The sequence below is a fragment of the Corvus kubaryi genome, unplaced genomic scaffold, assembly GCF_017639235.1.
Source record: "Corvus kubaryi isolate FWS band 111438036 unplaced genomic scaffold, C.kubaryi_AGA036_p1.0 133, whole genome shotgun sequence".
Lineage (NCBI taxonomy): Eukaryota > Metazoa > Chordata > Aves > Passeriformes > Corvidae > Corvus > Corvus kubaryi.
In genome coordinates, this window is record NW_024580667.1 from 3,804,389 (window position 1) to 3,825,948 (window position 21,560).

Here is a 21,560-nt window from a genome sequence, read left to right on the forward strand (position 1 = left end):
TCATTCCCACTGCTACACCCACGGCGGCACAGCTGCGTGTGGTCACACTGGGAGACACGTCACGGAACAGATCCAGATGGAAACAGCCAGTTCAGATCATTTTTCAGATCATTAGACATTTTTGTTGGCAGCGAAACAGCCAGTGACAGGGAGACAGAAGGGACAAAGGAGGGTCAGCGGGGAGGAGTGAAAATGATGCTTAAATGGCATCATGCTCAGACAAGGGCAAGCAGGCCAGCAAAGCCTAAATGTTATCTTTAAGTCACTTGGCATTCCCCAGATATCACTGGAAAAGGGGATCTGGATTTCAAAGGCACACAGGACTTTTCTTTAATATTGCCCAGAGTCCATATCCCTACATGAATGTCATTTCATTTCAGCTTTTGGCCTGGAAGCACATAGAATGTATTTATATATATATATATATATATATGTATGTATATGCATGTACAAAATGAGCAATGAAGGCAGAAAACAGGGTCAAACTGAAGTTTGCATCTTCTGTGGGTTTTTCCAATAAATCTATCAATTCAATTTTTCTGGTAGGGACAATCCTTAGTTGACTGCAGTTCACATCACAGCATTACTGTATGGCAGATGTTTGACTAATGTTTGAGCAAGCTATAAAATACATGTGATTGTCACTTACTCTTTGTTTAAAAATATTCCTACATCACTGTGAAGAGGGAAAGAGGAGGAGGAGGAATCCACACTTCTCTTGACATTGTGTGGTGCATTCGAACTGTGGGCCCTCCTCATGCCTTGTGAGGTGAATTTTTAAGCATTCCAGTTACTGAACAGCATAGTAAATCCTTTCTTCAGCTTTAAATAAAAATAAATCCAAGCCCCACTCTCTGCAGAACAAAATGTAAGAGAACACATATTGTGCAGACACATATTGTACAATGCTGCCAACAGCTGTTGCCATAATTAAAGGGAGTAGTATTTGAAACAGTAATAAAAATTAGAAAAAAATATTGAAAATATGACTTTTCACTGGTTTTATTCTAGCAGGCAGCTTCATGTAACACATCTGAAAGAGGCTGTTGCTTATCTTGCAGCACTGACGTTCTGGCATTCTGAGCTTCAGAAACTCTCATTATCTTCATCTTCAGATTTTCACTATCCTTTATATGTTTTAGAAGTAGATGAAATTGCTATCACACCAATATGCCTTTATTTTCTGATAAAACAGCATTACCTCCATGCTAGATAATATGTATTGCTGATGCATCCTAGTAAGCACTTATTCATTTACATAAGATTAGGAAAAATAATATTTTTTTAGTTGTTGGATTAATATGTTGATTAGGTTTGTCAGAATAAAACAACAGCACACGCTTACATAAAAAAACGAAATATCCAGCAAGTCCTCAGAGGCTTTTAATTTAGACTGATTGTGGATATTTTGCTGGCAGGAGATCACATGAAATTTTTGCTGCTTTAATGATAATCACCACATAAAATCTCAGATAACTGTGCCTAGAAAGCAAAATTACAGACTGACTTTCTTATTCATTCTATAATCTGAAATTAACTGACATTCTGTTGTTGTTTGTGGACTACACTGTCCCATTGGTCTGAATGGCAGATTACAAATATAAACATAAAAGTATTTGTCTCAGGGAATTTGCAGTCTGCTAGAGGAGTTATCTTAGAAATGATGAAATAACACAACCAGCAAGTCGGGGGTTTTTTTCTTATTCTTGTTTTTTTAGCAATAAAACATCACCATATCACTAATAGGAATTTGCTAAATTTGCATCACTACTAAGAAAACACCTCACTAGAGCATCTGAGAAATGGCTACCATTAAAAAAAGGATAGCTGGTAATTTAAGGCAATGATTAGCTCAACAAGTTGAATATGGCATTGTCAGCCAGCACTGGCTGGATTTAAGATTACTCATTTTAGATGCCAGAGTTTTCATATGTAATGTTCCCAGTTACCAAGGGATAATAGACTCTTCTTTGAAAACCAACTCAAATTTTCCCACCTGGGAGTCCTAAATGAATCCTGACACAGTTTGTACCTTGTTTATGTCAGCCAATATGTGTTATTCAACTAGAAGCAAGGGCAATTCTGCAGTGCCTGAGAGTTAAGGAGATTTAACATGTCAGTTTTTCTAACTCAGTGCTTTACAATACAATCCCATTGCCATATAAATCGCCAAGAAATTATAACCTCCTTAACACTATCTTCACTTTCCATTAACCAAAATGTTCTTAACTTTAAATTGCAAAATTAAATAAAGGAATATTGCTCTATCTCGCATTACCTGCACTGTTCATCATTTTACTACTCAAGAAAATAGAATGTAACAACAGGATTCAGCCTCTAGGTTCACTGTTAGAGAATTATAATCAACTTCTATGTTGCACTAATTCAGCTAGAAACAGGAAAGTCTACAGACAAAATTTGTATTTAAAAATATTTCTAGGTACAACCACATTTTCATTTGGCTAATCATTTGTTAAATGCAATTACTCTCTAGAAGTGTAAATCAGCAGTAGCTGTCTTTTTACACAATTGCTGTTGACATTTCTGTTACTTTTAGTACCTCTGCATCTATTTCACATATGCCAATTATATGTAATGTGGGCATATTTGCAATGAATTCCAACAAAAGTGTCATGTAACAGCCTAGCAAAAATAAGGCAAATAACACAACTCCAACAACAAAAATACACATCAAAACCTTCAAATAGGCCCACCACAAAAAAAATACTACTGGCTAAAGAGCACGTGTTCTGGCCTCCCTCAAAGGCCAGAAAGCTCAGCTCCTTTGATGACAGAAATGATGCACTATTTAGTTGTGAAGCAAGGTGAGAAACTTCAGCCATTGTCACTGCTTGTCATGAAAAATAATAAAGATGTGTTTTGGTGGCAAGTTTCTTCATAGGTTTCATCTAGATATGACCTTTTCTAAGTGATGGCTTACTCATGGTGAGAATATGCCTAATGGCAGCAGCCCTTCATTTGGTAATTTTTTTTTTTTTTTTTTTTTACTTTTCAAATGTATAGCTCAAAAGAAATTCTTAAAAAACATGAGTACCACATAAAATTCACTGCTTACATATACACAAAAGCCGCATGTATTTTACTTAATTTCCACTGTCTATTTTTTTCCCCTCTACGTCTTCAGTGAAGTTATTCTGAGCTCCATCTCGCTGTTGATGATTTGTATTTCAATTGCAACCTCCAGTTTGCAGCTTCTGCACTTTTTTTTTACTTCAGTTCATAATGAAGGTACAAAAAGTCCTTGCCTTGGCAGCCAAGGATGCACCTGTATTTGTTAAGAGTCACAGTAGCTGTGGATGCTGTAGCCCAGGCATTCCCCAACTGCAATTCTCTTTGGCATCATTTATGCAGCCATTCATTGTCCAGACAGGTGAGAGTAGCTCACCTGTTGCAAGGACCATTTCCAGCCTCGTGCATGGTGGAGCATTATCAGTGCAAGCCACAGTAAATACCCTTCATATGGCAGAAGATAACCAGAGCCTGCTTCACCCCATTTGTCACAGCAGAGTGGCAAACAGCAGTCATTGGTATCTGCTGGTGCAGTTTCAGGGGTGCACAGGTGACTCAAGAATCCCTGCAGATTTTGAAAGCTGTGGTGAAAGCTCCTGCTTTCGCTCGAGATCAGCAAAATTCTATTGAATATAATCCCTTTGCCTACGTCCTAAATTCCCAGAATTCCTCTGTCTTCAAAAGTATCAACAGTGTTGCCTCTCTAAAAGGCACTCAGACAACTGGTGGCTTGCCTATATGCAAGTACCAAGACAAAATATACTTTGTTGTTCTAAGTGAATCTTTCCCAGGTCCGCATTCCAGTTTTCTGGAATTTCTTGCACTGGCAAGAAATAGATTTGCTGAACTCCAAAAAAAACCACTGTTTTCAGCAGTGTCTATAATGTTTTAATCCACCATCCCAGAGCTGGAGGACAAGCACAGTAATTGTCTCACCTGCCTCCTCACTGCAAAGTTTGAGGAGTTGAGTTCGTCACAGTGATTGCTGCTTGGCTGGGAGCAGAGACATGTGCCTGAGCTCTAGAGAGTAATGTCATCTCTTTTATCTGCCAAATGCATTTCCCTCTGTATTTGAAAAAGAATTGGACAAGGAGTGACTTATTCAACTTTTCTCCACTGCTGAGTCTTGCAACCCATATCTACAGCTACTGTAGACTGTGTGTTTGTACTGGATGCACCAAGGTATTCCTCGCCAGCCTCCGTGCTCCTGATACCATCAGTCATTTTTAAAATGGCGTTGGTAACTCACTGGCTAACAAGTAGACCTGTCTTCCAAAATAGTTTATTATACAAAAGAGCCCAGATAATCAAACTAGTGATGGAATTTTAAAATCACATCTGGCCTGCTTCTCTAGACAACTTCATTCATTCCAATATAAAGTCTATGAAATGAATGTAAGAAATGCAAAAAGCTACTGGGTTTTGGTTTTCAACACCTTTTCGTTATCTGCATTATACTCAAAACTGATGCATGATTTATAAAAATGAGTAAAAATGAGTAAAAGACTCAAACAAAATGCTCTTGGCAAATATTATCATAAGCATTGTTGATCCATTCAAGCATCATTTCCAAGCAGGCAAAATCAAATATAACTATTCTGTAGCCAAGAAAGGAATTAATTCCATACTAATCTAAAGAAGTGCTTCATCTCTAACTGTGTCAAGCCTGGCAACACAGGTATTGTGCCATCCCTTCAGCAGCTGCTGGATAAAGCCTCAAGCTCTGGTGCCAAATTCTACACATACTCCTCACAAACAAGTCTCCTGGAAATGTTTGCCAATAGTAAACAGAAGATTGCAAATGGTTTTGAAGTCACCACCCTGGGAATGTTTCCGTGTATCCCGTGAGTTTATGCACATGGCCTTTGCACAGAGTTTAATCAAAACATTTATATTGGCAGATTCAATATTTCCAGAGCTGTTGGTACCTAACATCCCTGCCTGTTCTGGGGGAGATGGCAGAGGGCAGGTGATCTGCACAATGGTGATTTATTGCTGGATTGCTTTTAATATGACAACAAATTACTGTTTTGCCAGGTCCTCTCCTGCATGCACTGCATCCCTGGTGTGTTCTGCTGGTCTGTAACCTGAAGGATCCATCCCATCCCTAACCCTGCAGGTTGTCTCTGATATTGAGTGTCCCCTGTTTACATCTTACAGCAACAAATTGCAAGTTTTCTGCATAGAGTCTTAAATTTTCTGGATATAGTCTTTCAAAGAGCAACAGAAAAACAACTCCGCTTACACAGTATCAGCTATTGTCCCAGTCACCTCCTGAAGGCAAACAGCATTCTCACACACACTGCTCAGGTGCAGAAGGAAGCAGCAGCACAATGCCTTACCAAGAAAGTCAAAGGTAGAAGTTGCCTTCCTCTCCTGTTACTGAATGAGGCATGAGATGGTCCAGACTGTTTAGCCTTTAAATGCTGTTCACATTCCTCATTAACCTCGTAATGTGACTTCCTAAAAAGCAGCAGTGAATGTGCTTCAGGAGATGACTTTTTCCACGTGTGACTGTAAAAACTGTAGTGGCTGAAGAAGTCAAAGTCTATCAAATGAGCACAGAAGACTCAGGAGTCACATGATTTCTGAAGATCAAACTTCAGATCTGCTGGCAATGGTGTAAATTCAGGGATTACTCTTCTGAGAGCCACTCACATTTACAGTGGTAGGAACTGTTAGTTGATGTGATGAAGGGCTAATCACCACAAGCATGAAGGCCTGGAGATGGGCAGAGCACAGGACCAAGCAGAGCAAACCCTGTAGCACCTGGTCCTGAGTACTGCCAGGGACCTCAGCACACAACAGCCCAGCCATGGTTTGGGGGTTGGAGCAGTCTTCAGGAGCTGCTGTCAGCAGACAGCCTTGTAGAATGAGCAGGGTTATTGCCTCCAGGTGTTCAGGACTCATTGTGGCAAGGGCATTTGGGAAATGGTGTAAAGTTTACTGCAGGATGTCTTAAAGGAGTTAGTGGGAATGTGTGAGACTGACGGGATTTTAAGGGTAAAGACCAAAGGCAAGAACAGGAGGTTGAAGGTTGCTTGTGAAGGAAGAAGCATGGAAAATACAGAGATCAGTGGATAAAAAGAGCTAGTTGCATGTGACCGTGCTGCTGGTCATTATGGTTGTTTTGTGATGCCCTGATTTTCTTTTTAAATTGCATTTCTTACTGCTTTCCTGAGTGAGGGAGCATGTTCTGTGTGCAGCAGCTGGAGTGAAGCCATGGAGCAGAGGGCCTGCATGTCTGGGTGCCAGTAGCTGGAGAAACCAGTGTGTGTTTGTGTGCTTTTCCCTAGGGAACACCAGTCCTGGGAGAGTCCATGTAGGATAAGAGGTGTGGGAGCCAGCTATGGGGAAGGCTGGATACCAGAGAGACACCAGGGGTCTGGCAGTCAGATACTGGCGTGACAATAGGCCTGCACAAGCTCCCAGAGGGATGTGTGTGTATGTTTACATGTGTGTGTGAGTGTCTGGCTGCAGCAACCAGACGGGAGCTGCAGACCCATCCCTGTAATCACATGAACATCCTGGTCTCCAAGAGATCAGCCAAGAATAAATGGATGGCAGAGAGGCAGAGGTCAGGCAGAGCATGGAACAGTGCCGTGTGTGACCCGAGGATTCACATGCACCCGTTCCCAACCATCAGCTCAAACAACCCTGCTGAGCTGGACACAGAAGGCTGCAGGCAGGTGGCTTGAGGTTGTCACAGCTCCAGGTCACATGGAGCACAGTCACTGCCTGTGCAATTCATGCCTCTCCCGAGACAAAAGGAGCAAGATCCTGAAGCAGAGGTGGCCACGCAAGAGCAGCCGTGTGGTGGAAGACACAGATGGGGGCTCAAGTGCTTTGCAGTATTGCACTGCCCACAGACAGCCTGTACCCACAGGGCACCCATGGGACAGCCAGAACCTGCCTGTCAGACAGTCTGATGGAAAGTCTGGAAGTGGCACAGCTCCCTCCAGGTGGACTAAGCTGTGTCCCAAGGGTGTGGGTTGCAGCGGTGTTTCAGCTCCTGACTCACAGGACAGCGCACAGCTATGGACTGAGGCCATCCTTCCATCTCTGGCTGTAGTGGCACATCTGTCTCCTGATTCAGGGGACCAGTAGGGCCACCCCTCCTCACCCCACAGGTTGTTGGTACAAAACAGGACAGTGGGGACACAGCCCCTCAGGCTGCTCCCTGCAGCTGCTCCTGTGCCACTATAGCAAAGCCATGTACTTGCATTCACTTGTAGCTGGGGCACCGGTGCTGAATTCTTGACAAAACAGACTCTGATAGGTTGCAACTAAGATGCAAACAGATGGCAGAAGGCTTTGAGCTCAGCTGATGTGAAGAGCTGTCAGAAGGAACTGGGAAGTGCTTTCCCTTTTCAGGGTGGTGGAAAGGGGTGGCTCCAGGCGATGCCACACATCCTTGCCAAAGGCATCGCACCTTCCCACTGGTGCATCCGCAGCTCTGGGTTCCCAGGGAGCTTTCTTGGAAGCCAGCAAGGGGTATCTTTTAATGCATGGAAGGTGAGGGGCAGAAGAATCACTGCCTTTAGCAATTGGCCTCAGTCCAGAACTGCAATCCGATCCAGAATCTGTTTCTAGCTCAAGAGTAGAGGAGGATTATAACTGCCCTGAATTTTGTATTAAATGGACGATGTTAGAAAATCCTGTACACATCTGAGAAACCACAAGTCTAGGCATTAAAAAGACATGCTTCCTTAAAACTTATGAAAGTAAGAATGTTCACCTTTCTGCTCAATTACAAGTGTTCAGGGGACAATAGAGCTGTGCAAGGAACAGGCAATTTGTAATTGATGTGATTTATTAGGTTGTTTTTCTGCTCTTTGAATATCTATAAACCTGCTGCAACTGTTACATGCATTTGTTTATTCAAATACATTTGACTAACAGTATTCAGAAGCTTTGACAAGGTGGATTGATCATAAGTAATCAAAACCTGAATAGTGTTGCATAGCTGTAATTTGCTAGGGGAAAAAATAAATGGTTTAACAAACCTGGAAAGCACAGAAGTACTTGTAGGTAGTAGAAGTTGCTTTCAGTGTTTGTTTTTTGTGGTTTCAAAACTGACTCCCAAAACTCTTGCCAGGATGACAATTGTTCCTATAGGCACAGCATGCAAACCTTGAAGTTGGTAAGCATGTTCATTCAAATGGAATTCATTTAAAAACTCAGCCACTGTTTGCATACTTTTAATTACATACAAAGAACTGGCAGTGCAAGTAACAGAAAATAAAAAAATGCAAAGAGAAAAGTCATGCCTTAAAAATTAAGCTCCTTGTTCAAGCCCCAGTAGACAACATCAGAGCTGGCCCTGAAGAATAAAGAGCAGAAAAAAGAAAACCAGAAAACAGTTCTCATTTTTCCCAACTTCCCAAGTTGCATCCAGTGAACACTCTTTTCTTTGCTCTCGCTTTGTGCAGACCACTACTGTGATAGCAAAGCCATGTTCTTTGCCTGGAAAATGTGAATATTCCCTCTGAAGAGCACTTGAAGCATAGCAGGAGGAAATACTGCGGGGAAGAGAGGTTTCTCTGAAACCAACCATAATGGATTCCTTTTCATTCCTGTGCTGAGGGACTTGCTTCAGAGCAGAAGAGTAGTCTGGCTCCTTCAGAGATAATGTTCCTTGTATCAAATGGAGACTGAAAGGGGAAATATTTTTTCCTTGGGGTACCCGTCTCTGGTCCTCAAGGGCTCCGCATTGTATAGGGCCAGGGCAGGTGAAGGATTTGTGGTCCAAGAGTTAAAGCAAGAGGAACGAGAGATAGGACCCCTGGATTACAGCCTTTGCTCTGGCATAGAGGTAAATAGTCACTTACATTCAAATAACAACTTCCCCTTTGAATTATTTTTTTCTATTCCCTACCAATCTCAGCTTATCTCCCCAAAATGGTCTTCACTTCTAAAATCAATTTATAACCGATCAGACAGCTAAAATAGCTTCTTACAGTAGGTGTCTCTAGTCAATGACTGATTTGCATTAAGAAAGATATGACAGCAAAGTGTGAAGAGAAAAGAATGATAGTTTAATTTTAGAAAAATTCCACATTCATCTGAGAAATGATTACTAAGCACTGTGTATGTTCATACATAAATTACTTCTAAAAATGTGAAAAAGATATTAAAATGCTAACTATTTTCTTGCAGTGGGAGCAGGAAGGCTCCAGATCGGATGCTGTGGCCTTTTGCAGGAAGGGACAGAGCAGACTCACATCCAGTGGCACTGTCTGTGGCACTGAGCAAGGACAAGGGGAACAGCTCTGGGGGATAGGAGCAGAGGGATGCAGGAGGAGAGGGAGGCTGAGAGAGAGAGGCCAAAGCACCTTCCAGCCCCTCTGGGGAAGGGTGAGAAGCCTGGCGCTCTGTGTGTGTGAGCTCTGGGACACCCCTCCTGCCAGCTCTGTTCAGCCTTAGACAGCCCAGGGGACAGCAGGCACGTGTAATTATGGGAATAAAGAGCGAGGTTCCCACCCAGGCAGGCTGGGAGTGGCAGGCCTGCTCCAGCTCCAACCTCTGTGCAGCCAAAGGCAGCTCTGAGGAGCGTGACACAGGCATCAGGGGGACGTGCCAGGAGCCAGGTGCCAGCTCCCAAAATAAGTCCTACAGCTTGTCAACAGAGCTCTGTCATCTCTATCCAGAAAAAGACTAATAGTGGGCTGACGCTTGGCACTGACAAATTACCAGGTTGCTCAAACTGGGATTTGGATTGGCTGCTGAGGTTTGTTTCGATTTTTTAAGTGTCTTTATTTTACCAGGAAAAGCTTTTTGCTTTGTCTGCTCGTGGTCCAAGCTGGCAAAAAACAGCCTGGGATCTCCCACAGAGGAAGCCCAGACCCTGCCAAGGCCTGTGCACAGGCATTCAGAGGCAGCAGAGACCTCACTGCAAGATAAATTGTAGGCTCAGAGCCTATAAGGGAAGGGAGGGAAAGAGTCGAGAGGTGAGAAAGGTGTGTGAGGAGGCAGAAAGACAAGAAGAAGGTCACTGCAAGACCATTAGAGCATAAATTATGTTTTTTACTCTATGTGTCTCATTTTTCAGTGTCAAGAAGAGAATGCATATGCAGTGTTTGTCCCACGCCAACACACCCTGGGAGAACAGACATCAGTCACTGGCTGTGTCACATTTTTATTAGCTAAGTTTTACAGAATCATCCCTCCAAGTAGGGAATGCATCACAGCTCAGGTTTGACAGGAATATTAAAGGCAATATGTACTTTGATATATCAATCCAAATTTGTAGGCAGCAGAGGCCAGACTTGATGTAAAAAATTATTATTTCTTATTAAAAAGTTAAGTTTGTGGCCCTCTAATGAAGATCTCACTATCTCACATAAAGGTCTGCTCCAAACAACCCAAACTTGTGTTATCTGACATTTTAATTAGTTTCATTTCATTGCCTTGGATTCATCCTGTCTTCTTGCATTATAAGTCCTAGAGCATTTGACACTCTAATGTATAAGATCATTTTAGAAAGACAGCAAATTTTATTAATGTTGACTTGGTTTCTACACACTAGAACTCCATTATTTGACATATCTGCTCTGCACATCACTTTACTTCCCTGAAATGTAATGGGAAACTCTTTCCTGGCTTCATTCAGGAGAAGAAAATTACTGTATAAGCAAATCACACGGAGGGCGAGATCTTTTAAGGATTTTTGCTCTTAGGAGACAACACAGAACAGGAACTTCTCCTCTCAGAACTGCAAAGCCATGAGTACCAGCAGAGTGGCTCCAAGTTCCCTCACACAGACTTCCCAATGCATTTCCTACCAGAGGTGGGAATAAAGTAATTTTTTCATATATGGACTGATCCAAAGACTGAAAGGCAGTGGGAATCTCCTCAGCAGACTTGAGAGCTCAGCTCATTGAGAGCAGCATGATTCCATCATCCCAGTACAACTGAGCACACTTTTTTGTGTTCTTTTGCAGCTATAGCACTGTGTAAGGGATTTCTTTGTCCCATGAAAACAATTTAACTAGCCCTTAAAAACCTTACACCATTGTATCATGACACTGAACATTCAAAAGCACTTTGAAACTAAGCAGAACTCAAGCATTTCCCACCCAAGAGACTAAAGAGTAAGTTGCTTTATTTTGCATAATTTTCTTTCAAAAATTTTAACAGATTTGTCCAAAACAGGCAAATACCAGTGTTAAGCAATGCATTTTAGACAACAATTTCACACACTCACAGAGCGGTCAAAATGCTATATAACAGAATGATTCCATGGTAAAAGGATTATGCTGGCTTACACCAAAAGCTCTATGTCTAATTTAGGACTTAGGCATTCCGAGCAATAAAATCAAAAAATGGTGGAAAATTAAATTTTTTAATCACCAGTGCCAGAGGTTTACAGATGAGCTTCAGTCAATTGACTGAAATTTGAGTTGAAAAGTGCCATTCCCCACCCAGCAATGGGGATGTCTCCAATTTTCCATTGTTCAGGGCAGAGCCAGGTTGCCAGAATTCAGCTCTCTAGATTCACTTTTGTTAAATTTGTGTTCTTAGACACAATGCATGGATTTTCACCCAGGACTTCTGTGTAACAGAACATCCTCACTGCCTCTGTTGATTGACTATTGCTGAAATTACATTCCAGTGCTTCTGAAAACAGCGCAGCTGGCTGAAACCTAACAGGAGCCACGTGCCAGAAAATTCCTCAAAGACTTTTTTCCTCTCTGGATGAAGCTAACAAAAAGAATACTTTCCCTTTCTTCCCCAGGTAGACGCTTCTTCATTCACCGCATGGAAAGGAAATTTAATGATGCTTTTGCTTTTTAGATGGTTTGCTCTTTTTTCAGGGCTTCAGGAGGAGTAGTTTGCTCTGAACCCCTGGCCCCATTTTCTGCAGCAGGTTGGCAGTGTTAATTTGATGGGCTACACGTCTCTGTGGGAAACAAAGGAGCATCCCTGGGATGGATTCTCCCCACCAGGAGTCTCAGAGGACGGCTCCCAGGCAGGAGAACTAATCCACTTGTGTCCATGTAAGTGTCCCAGGATGTTAAAATGCTTTCACTCTTCAGTCTTCTGCTGCTGGTCAGAAGGGTCTGTGTTAAAAATACAGAATCTGCCTTAAAGATCTGGGTGATTAATTTTTGTTCTTCATCTGAGAACACAGAAACAAAGCAAGACAAGCTGAGGTCTAAACCCCACCAAAGAGTCCCCAGAGGTTTCTACAGGACGCACACACAGAGCAGGGCTGGCTGCAGGCTCAGGGAGGACATCTCCACCATCTGCAAGGACGTGGAAATATAACACATTCCTTCCTCTACTCCATGTGTTCATATCTGGGGACAGGAAAACTCCCCTGCCATGGTGTGGGTCTCTGCTTGGAGCCCAGTGGAGTCCCTGCTTTGGAAGCCTCCTTGTCTCCTCCCTGGGGCTGCACTGTCACAGTCAGTGTAGAGGCTGAAAATCCAGCCCTGAACACCACGATCACCTTAAATGACTGTCTGGCACAAATAAACTTTTCCTTTCCAGGCACCTCCAAGCTAAGCTCTGGACTTTTCCAATGCAAGATGACATTCTGCTATTAGGATGTGACTCCAGGAGCCAAAGCCCTGCAGGGCCCCACCATGGCCATGAGTGGCACCTGACTGCACGAAAGTAGCACTGCTCTCCCATTTACCCAGCTAAAACCCAAATATTTACTTGCAAATCGAGCTGAGCTGCAGCTCATCTGTACCAGCTGGTTATCCCATTGAGCAAAGAAAGGAGGGAAATGGATTTCTTCCTGTTTTCCTTGCTGGTCAAAAGATTAAAAGCAATATAGTTGTGTTGGTCCCTAGGTATTGTCTGATTAATAGCCTGCTAGCCTGCTGGCAATTTGCCAGAATTACTTCTCCTTAAATGAAAGACTGTTCCGTGAGCTTAAATGGATTTTATTAGCATAACACTAATAATTCAGCACTTAAAACCCAGTGAAAATATTTTAAGTAAATATAGGCATGTAGTGCCTACTAAGGTTCCTTCCTGCTTTCTTTCCAGGTGAGCAAAGAACTCCAGTGTATCAGATATTTCGCCACTACAGTCAGGTCAGAAGAGTGTAACTTTTACAGGAAAGGGGTTAGGAAGCCAAAAGGAGAGCAGCCCTGAGAAAATTCCTTTTCCCAGCAGCATCTGGAAATTTGTCTCTACTGATTTTAAATGGTGTTGATCAGGTAAGATGTAACAGAGAAATCTTCTTCCCTACCTTCAGGTTTCTTGGCCACTACCTGGACTTTCCCAGCTGAATCTTCTCTGCTGACCCATATATCATCTCTTTCTCTTGCCTGACTCTTCTAGCACGTTTCACATTAATGACCATTCTGAATTCTCCAGCATGTCATTTCCTTTAGTCTTCTTTGCAGCAGAGGTTTGTAGCCAAGTTCAGTTTAGAAAGCACCAGCACGAGGCTGGAGTCAACAGCCCATAGGGTGCCTGAGATTGCTGCATTTATTCAGTGTTATTCATATGTCTGGGAATGCAGCTATGGCAAGCCTACCTTTTGCCTACTGTCTGCATCAGCCACTCATGTCAACAGGGATTTCAGAGGCGATAACTCCTCCCTGTCACCTCTAGCAGTGGTTGCTTCCCAAATAGTGCTCCCTGAGGGACTGACATGCCATAGAAGAAGATAAATGTTCTGAGGACACTCACTAAAAATACCGTGTGTTAATCCCCCAATTAAAAGTCTCTGGAGGAGAATAATGAGTGATCTGCTAGCAGTTCTGTAGGTTTGCAGTTGTCTGATATCCCACATCTGGGAGCTACTGCCCTCGGGTAGCAGCTAATTGGCCCCAGTTACAACAGTGCCTCACAGTCCTTAATGTATGTATCATCACTCCTGCTCAGTAAAGCAAAAAAGGACTGATTTCGACAGACTTGGAGCTGCATTTCAGAGAAAGCAGGGAACTGACTTTACAGTATTATACTCCATGTATAAATCACAGACCGAGGCAAAATCCAGGTCCTGACAAGTATTTTCTACCCAAGGGAGAAACTGGCTACAGAAGATGTTTCTCTGGGTCAAATACATTTATTTACGAGGACTGCAAAAGTGCTGCTTCCCTGTCAAAATCCAACAACCAGCATGTTCTTCACCTATCCCCTCTTGGCCAACTCTGTAACCAGAAAAAAGCTGTTGCAAGGCCTTTTTTTGATCGAAGATCCACTGATTGCTCTGTCTCCTCGGTTTTGTGTTACTTTCTGCCTCTGTCTCTGCAGAAGTCCTGCTCCTTCTCTGGCAAGCACACAAAGATCACTACCTCTCCCTCCAGGCCTTGCTCTTTTATTCCCACGGGCCTGTGTAATTCAGCCTTTGTGGGAGTTTAAGAACTTGCTCCCATGGTTTTGGAGACTTGGTACAACCAGAGAGCCCTGTTATTTGTAAGGCTTATCTCTGAGCCCACTCACCCTCACCATCCCCTGCAATGCACCCAGGCTGTAACAGGGCTGAGATACCTCAAGATGATTTTTTTCCTTTAAACTCTCCATTCACATTGATTTCAATAGGAGCTGGATGCTTAATCTGCTTATACACTTCTGAAAATCCTATTAAGTGCCTCTTTACTGCTCTAGGTGCCTAAATATACTTTTCTTAATTTGGCTCTAAGTGATTTGCATCCGTCATCAAGATTTTTGAGAGCGTGGCTCGAGGGGAGAGGCCTCCCTGTCACAGCCCCTCCATGCAGTCTGTCACTTGCTCAGATACCTAAACTGGGAGCTGAGCTCCTGCAAAGATGCTGTGGCAGTGTGAAATATGTCTATTAAACTGTGAACGCTCTTGGTGCTGCTGCATCCTTGTCTCTCCTGCGCCAAGCACAAGTGTCCCCTCCCACCAGATCCCTCACTATGGGCTTGTCATGGCCTCATCTCCCTTTCCACCACTGCCTCAGACACAAACCGTGTCCTGCAGCAGGTCCCAGCTGCAGGTGGAGACACAGCTCTTTGGTGAAGGTGGGGAAATGCATTTGGGGAGGGGGGAAGGGATGGTTTGGCTGCTTTGGGGGCAGCAGCCAGGACAGCAGCAGTGTCTCACCTGGCCATCCTAGGGAATTCAATGCCTGTGGCTCAGAAATGTCTTTGCTCAGCTGTTTTTATCTTCCTTGGTTTGCACTTCCTAAAGTCACTGGCAAGAAAAACTGTGAGAGGGTATAGATCTGAGAGGCTCAAAGGAGCAGAAGTTCAGTTCTAGGGTTTGTGCTAATCACTTCTCAGTTTGGGGAAAGGGCAGTAAAAAAGGGTCTGTGCCTATAGAACCAGTGCTGGATGCAGTAACTGCTTCCTGCACTCACTGGAGGTTGAATTGGGGCCAAGAAGAAAGGAAACTGGCCACAGCCAGGCTGGTACCCATCTATGGACAGCTTGGGAAAGATGGGCTCTGCTGGCATCCTCAGCAGCTCTGCCCCACTGCAAGCGTCATCAGAAAGGAGAAGAGAGGAAATTAGCACCTCGAGAATTACAGTTTAAACAGTCCTCAGAGCACCTTTAGCTATTCTAAAGATGAAAAGAAACTTTGAAAGGGGGATTAAAGGTAGGATGGTCTGGTTTTGATACAGAAGAACAACTGTGTTAAAAGAGCCATGAAAAATGGGAACATATTTCAAGATCTGAGCATACTTTCAGAGAAATCTAGAAAAGTGCAAATATGGAAATGCTCTGAATCTGGTCAGATCTTTCTCTTCTTACAGGCCCTAGGCTGCAGCCCAGAAAGCCTTGATAAACTAGAGCCTAAAGGTCTAGTTGGTCTTTGCTACTGATTTCTCCCAGCACTAATTCTGTTTGCTATTAATCACAGGCAGCACCTGAAGTGCACCAGCACTCACAGCAGCCCCATAAAGGACTCAGCAGTGCAGGATCCAGCCTGTGAGCTTCAGTCTGCAACTTCTGACCTCTTGGGTCTTTCCTTGCAACATGTCACCTTGGGCAGGCCTCACAACACATCTGTGCTCCAGTCCCTTGTCTGCAATACTGTAGTAATAACAACAGGGGCCCCATGCAATCTTTACAGATTGTTTAGTAACCATTTGCAGTGGACACTCACAGCTGTACTGAGGATAAATCCCCTTTCTGCAAAGAGTGAATTAAGTGTCTGTGCAAAAAATCTAACCAGTTACAACTTGCTGATACACACCGAACAGGCAGACAGTCCAAATCCAGAAAAAAAATTTTAAAAAAAGAATAAAAAATATTATTTGCTCATCCTCCCTTTGCAGCTGTGCAATGAGCAGAGAGAGGAAGAAAAGGAAAAGGTTAGCCCTGTTCTCGGCAGAAAGCGATGAGAATATTCTTGCCCTTGGATCTGCCAAGCTTTCAAGGAAGATCCCCGAGGTGGATATCCTCAAGGAGCAAATGTTAACTAACAAAGAGAGAGTTGGACAGGCTCTCTTTCTTGGGAGAGAGGAGCAGGGTTTCCCTCAGTGCCGCTTCTCATGAGACCTAGAGCCAGCGGCCAGAGTATAACCTAATTAGGCCAGAAAGGGTGATTAGCTGTTTATTTTGAGGATGTTCAAACCATGCATTCACATTATACACTGCCCTGGGAGAAGAAGGATGCTGTTTATAGTTCCAGGCCTACGGGATCAGCAAAGTTTATTTTCCCCTACAAATGAAGGCCTGTTCTACTTACGTTCTTTCAGCTCAGATTGCATCTGTTTATTTTCACTCATCTGCAGGAAATGGGAATATTTCAGTCTATTATTTTGAGTCCAGGGAAGCAGTTTGTATCACTTAACCATGGGCAAAGGCAAATTAGTCACAGCCTTCACATGCTACCTCAAAAGGTTTGTTTCATAGCAGTAACATTAGTGGCAAAAGGATTTACAAAACCCCATAGTGCAAATTCTGCTTCTTGAACCTTTTCTGGAAGGCATGAGAAACTTTGTTAAACCCCACAGATAACTGGTACTCCACTGTGGGAAATGAAGTTGATCAAGTTGTCCCTCTTCCCAGCAGGAACTCCGTGTATTGATGTTGCACTGAGGAGCTTAATGCAATATTTTTAAAGAATCTTGCTGCTTCTTTATTGAATGTAGCTCCTGATTTGTGAGGCTGTCTTGAGGAAGAGCACTGAGAAAGGAAAATGTTGGTGGGAGAGAAGGGAGGTGCAATGATGGTCCTCACATGTGGCTTCTGGTCAGAGCAGTGACAACAGCACAAAAACATCTTCATAATATATAAAGCACACCCTGCCAAAAGCTACAGTGGGATCCCTCTTCAGTGTTTCCAAATATTTGTTTGAGTTGGCTTCATGTTTAGCTATAAAACAATCCCCGTTTGCTAGAGTTTGTTAACAGGATTTGTTTATGTGCTTTGATCTTCTATTTTTAATCATCTCTCATGTCCATGAAGCCTTTGGTAAGATTATCCGTTGATAAAAGTGCTCAAATTATAGCAAATGGACTGTGAGGTGACAATATAAGTTAGAGAGGATTTTAATTCCTTTGAAGTCAAGCTTTTTGATGGTCAATTAAATTATATTAATTGTATCTTACTTATTTTAAACTTAAATCAAGATTATTTTTCAACTGCTGGAATTTAAAAATTCTGCAGAAGCCAGGCAACTGCAAGTGCTGTGAATGTAAATTTTATCTGTTGCCTGCATTCAGCAGAAGAAACAATCAAAAATGCACCAAATACCGTGATGAAAACAGAAATTACTGGCAACCAATTATAAAGATATGGAGCAGCAGAAGGTGCAGTGTGTTACATACATTATGGGGCTGCCAGAATAGGCTACTTAGGGATGTACAATAATAATTTAGATTGTTGATCATAATAATCTCATGCTGGTCATAACTGTCTGGCTGTTACTTTATGCTTCCCCAGCCTGCTTGCTGAATCCATTTGCTGATTTCTGCACTTGTTCATAGTTAGCAAATTGTTCAAGGCAAAGTGAATTTTGCTGTTTGTTTGTTTTACTGGCTCTTAAGAAGGGAACAGGAACCTCCATGATCTCCTTCACTGAAAATAATTAAAAAATCCCTAATGGATGCTGTAAAAATTCTTCTCTAGGAAACACAAACTCAGCTGAACTCTAGCTAAATTAACTGATATCCCTCATGATCCACTAATTTTCATGATGGATTACGGGGAAGCTTTATGAAGTTCAGAAATAGCATCGTGTTCCTCCCTCCTCCTCCTCAGGGCAGGGTCCTGCCGCCTGCCACGGTCGATCAGCAGCGAGCAGAACTTCCCCACTGCACTGAACATAATCCTCCAGTCCACTGGTTTAAGGGAACCTAGAAGGACCAGTTTTCAGAGTAATGAGGGTTAGATGCTTCCCAAGATAGCTAGACAGCCTCCATGGGTTTTTATGATGAGCCAGTGCAGTAGAAGTTACGAAGTGCCTGTAGCCTTTACCTGGGTGTTTTTCCCTTTTCTTGCGAAAAGGCCAAGTGGTCTCAGACATCCAACTTCCTGGGAGCAGGCTTCTCATGCAGACCCCTGAAAAAAACTTCTTTGAGGTACAGATGTTTGTCTTTGTTTTCTTCCAAATCGTTTCCTTCTTGTCCTGTTCCTGTAAAAAAAATATTAAATTATATTTGTTCCATTTTCAAACATTCCCCATGATTTCTAGGACAACAAAACATACAAGAGTAGGATCTATTGATTTGCAGGGTTTTCATACAGCTTTCTTGTAGACTTTTAGTTGTTCTTTCTATATGATCAAGAAGTCCAACGCAGACAGTAATTTAACCAGAAGCTTGGTTTCAGCTCTTCTGGGGGAGGAATATTTCAATATTTCAGATTGTTCTGTTGTTCATAAGAAAAAAAATAGTTAAAATCTGATTAGCCAGTTAATTCTCCTGAAATACATGACTGACAAGCATTCATAATATTTACTTCTGATTATTAAGTCATTTCTAGCCTTGTTAAAAATTTTTGACATTTCTATGGAATTTGCTTGTAGGTTTTCTGAGGCATTTTGAGAAAATCCATTGGAGTATGGCTGTTTTCTCCCAATACACATAGGAATTTATGCTAAATTGGATAACAAAGCTGCTTGGGTTGGAAAACAAATTAATCCACCCAGTCATATATAAAATGCCCAGAAGAAACAGAACAATAACAGCTTTTTCTACATTTTACTTCTGTCAAGACAGAATGAAACATTCTCGTCTCCAGGGATCTTCGAGCCCCCACTCCCATCCTTCAAGTTTTATCTTCCCTCCCCAGATTCAGAATTTAAGAAGCAGAATTAAATGGTTTTAGAAGAGGTGATTGTGGCAAGAGGGGATCCTGTCAATCAAGGAACAAGTCCATGGCCATGTGAACATCCAGGATAAAATGCTCAGTGCAACCAGACAGGGGGTCCAGGCGCTGCTGTGGGCAAGCAGAACTGGGATCTGAAGGTCTGATAATCGATGCAAGGTGATCAATACAGTGATGGGGGGTCTCTGCTGCTGTTCATCTCAGCCAAACATAGAAACTTAAATGCAGGTGTTTCTCTCCAGTGACTTGGACCTCTTGCTCACATGAAAGCATCCACACGTAGCAAAACAAATCCCACCCTCTCCTAAGGATGCTTGCATTCCCTGAACTGCTCAGGAGGGAACACTCTTCCCTTTCTCCTGCACTTGCAGCTGCCCAAGAGGAGTGTGTGTGCTCAAAGTTTGTTTTGAAAGAGCAGTGCCCCTGATGAAGAGCACTGGGGGAAGTTCTTGCCAGGATTAAAGAAGGAAGAAATTGCATGTGTTCAAGTAAAGAGTTTCTATCAGAGTCCAACAGAGACAAAAAGGCATCAGAAATTCACCTCAGGGGAAATCCTAGGCTGTATTTTCTCTGAAAAAAACACCTAAGCTCTACATCACGGATGTGTCTGGCAAAGGAATCTGACTAGCAAAGTTCATCCACATCTGCTGTCTTTTAAGAAAGGGGTAAAAGTATATTTGATGCAGCGTTCAGTTATTTGCTCTTTGGAAATCCAGTTCCCAGGGAGTTATTCTCTCATTCTGCTTTATTGGTTTTCACTGTCTCCCAAGATCTGTGCAGTTCAGCTCCATGGTAACTCAGGAACTTCCTTAGTTGCTTACATATTGATGTATACAAGGAAAGCACAGTGTTAATACACTGTTTGAGCATCTCTAAGGTATATTTAAAATATCTAAAAAGTGTGGCAGAGTAGGATTTATAGAGGATACAGAACAGTGCTGCCTTGCCTCAAGTTGTAGTGGTTGTCTCTTGGGAAGTTCTACCAAGTCACTCCAGGCTTTACAACAACTAAAGTCATGCTAAACTCCTGTCCACACTGTTAAGCAACATTTGTTCTCTCTGTCCTCTAGCACATACAATAAAAAAATATGAGGTGATTAAAAAGGGGAAGCAAAACAGAGGAAAAAGGACTTGCCCTACAGTAATTAGCTGTGTCTAGGCTTACTAGACAGGTGCTACTGATTTAACAGCCAGGATATGAGCCCCGTAATCCTCATTCTCTGCTGATCCACAGCCCACCACCACTCTGCTCAGCCTGCCAGGCCTGGGGTTTTTACAAAGAACAGAAATGCTAGAGGGGCTGGTGCATGTCCACGTTCTGCCCTGACATATACATGCATAATCAGAAAGTACTTCAGGCGTTAGGAAACAGAAAAGCCATAACAATTCCCATAACACAGATCTGAAATCAGATCCCTGGTTCCTAAGCTTTCATCCTAGTGCCCAGTCACCAGCTGGCTGCTCCTGTACATGACACAGGTTCAGTTACTTTGAATATCTGTGTGTTGATTTTTATGAATTATGATGGGGTCCAGACAACAAAATGCACTGCAACAACTGCAGTGCAAGCTGCAGCTCCGGAGGTGCTGTGGGCATTCATTAGTTAAAGCTACAAGGACCTGGTGTGGAGAATTTAAAGCTTTAGCAGCATTCTGCACCCTCTCGCTGTTGTTAGCTTTGAATATCCTTGGGATTAATTTTTTAAATACTTCAGAGAAGATGGCAAGAAAAGTAGAAATTACCACCAGAGGGGGAAAAAAATCTCCCACATGTTTTGGGAGAGAAATAAAGCTGCATGTTACCCCTTAAATACTTGCATTGAGAACAGGAGAAGGATCACCTTCTATTATTTCAGTTGCTGTGAGTGACCTACGATGAGATATTTGTCCAAACACAAGGGAAAGAAGCTAAAGATCTGCATCAACGTGTCCTGAGATCCTCTGGAATGGTTAATTTTTCGAGGACTGTTCTACATTGAAAAGCCCACCTTTGAAAATTGGTAATGAGTAACCAAAGATGTCAAACAAAAAACCATTGCAGCAGGCTACATTATTGAACATGTCAGAGTAATCACAGGATCCTCACTCCCTCCACTAACAATAGGCAAGCACCACTCACTGGCTTCAGATCTGGAGATGGAGGCCTTCCCTTGAGAGTTTCACAGAGTTCTAAGGTGGTCTACATCATCCTCCTGCTCTGGAAGTGTTTCTGTCTGAAAGATGCTGCTGTACAACACCAGGGTCATTTGAGGTGAGGTTCACTTGGTGGAATGCAACTTTCTGGCTGGTGTATGTTCATCTGCAACCCTACAGCTAATTTCT

General features: G+C 42.7%; 1 long non-coding RNA gene across 3 annotated transcripts in view; it reads right to left on the reverse strand.

Moving 5' to 3' along the window:
• Nucleotides 1-8,215: 8,215 nt before the first annotated feature.
• LOC121667787 overlaps nucleotides 8,216-21,560 on the reverse strand; it is a 60,196-nt gene continuing 46,851 nt past the window's right edge. Inside the window, exons 1-3 of one of the 3 annotated variants that reach the window (XR_006017155.1) lie at nucleotides 18,620-21,270; nucleotides 18,388-18,544; nucleotides 8,216-12,092 (exon numbers count right to left, since the gene is read on the reverse strand). This is a non-coding gene — a long non-coding RNA (uncharacterized LOC121667787). The other 2 variants (XR_006017152.1, XR_006017151.1) reach the window with 2 other exon arrangements.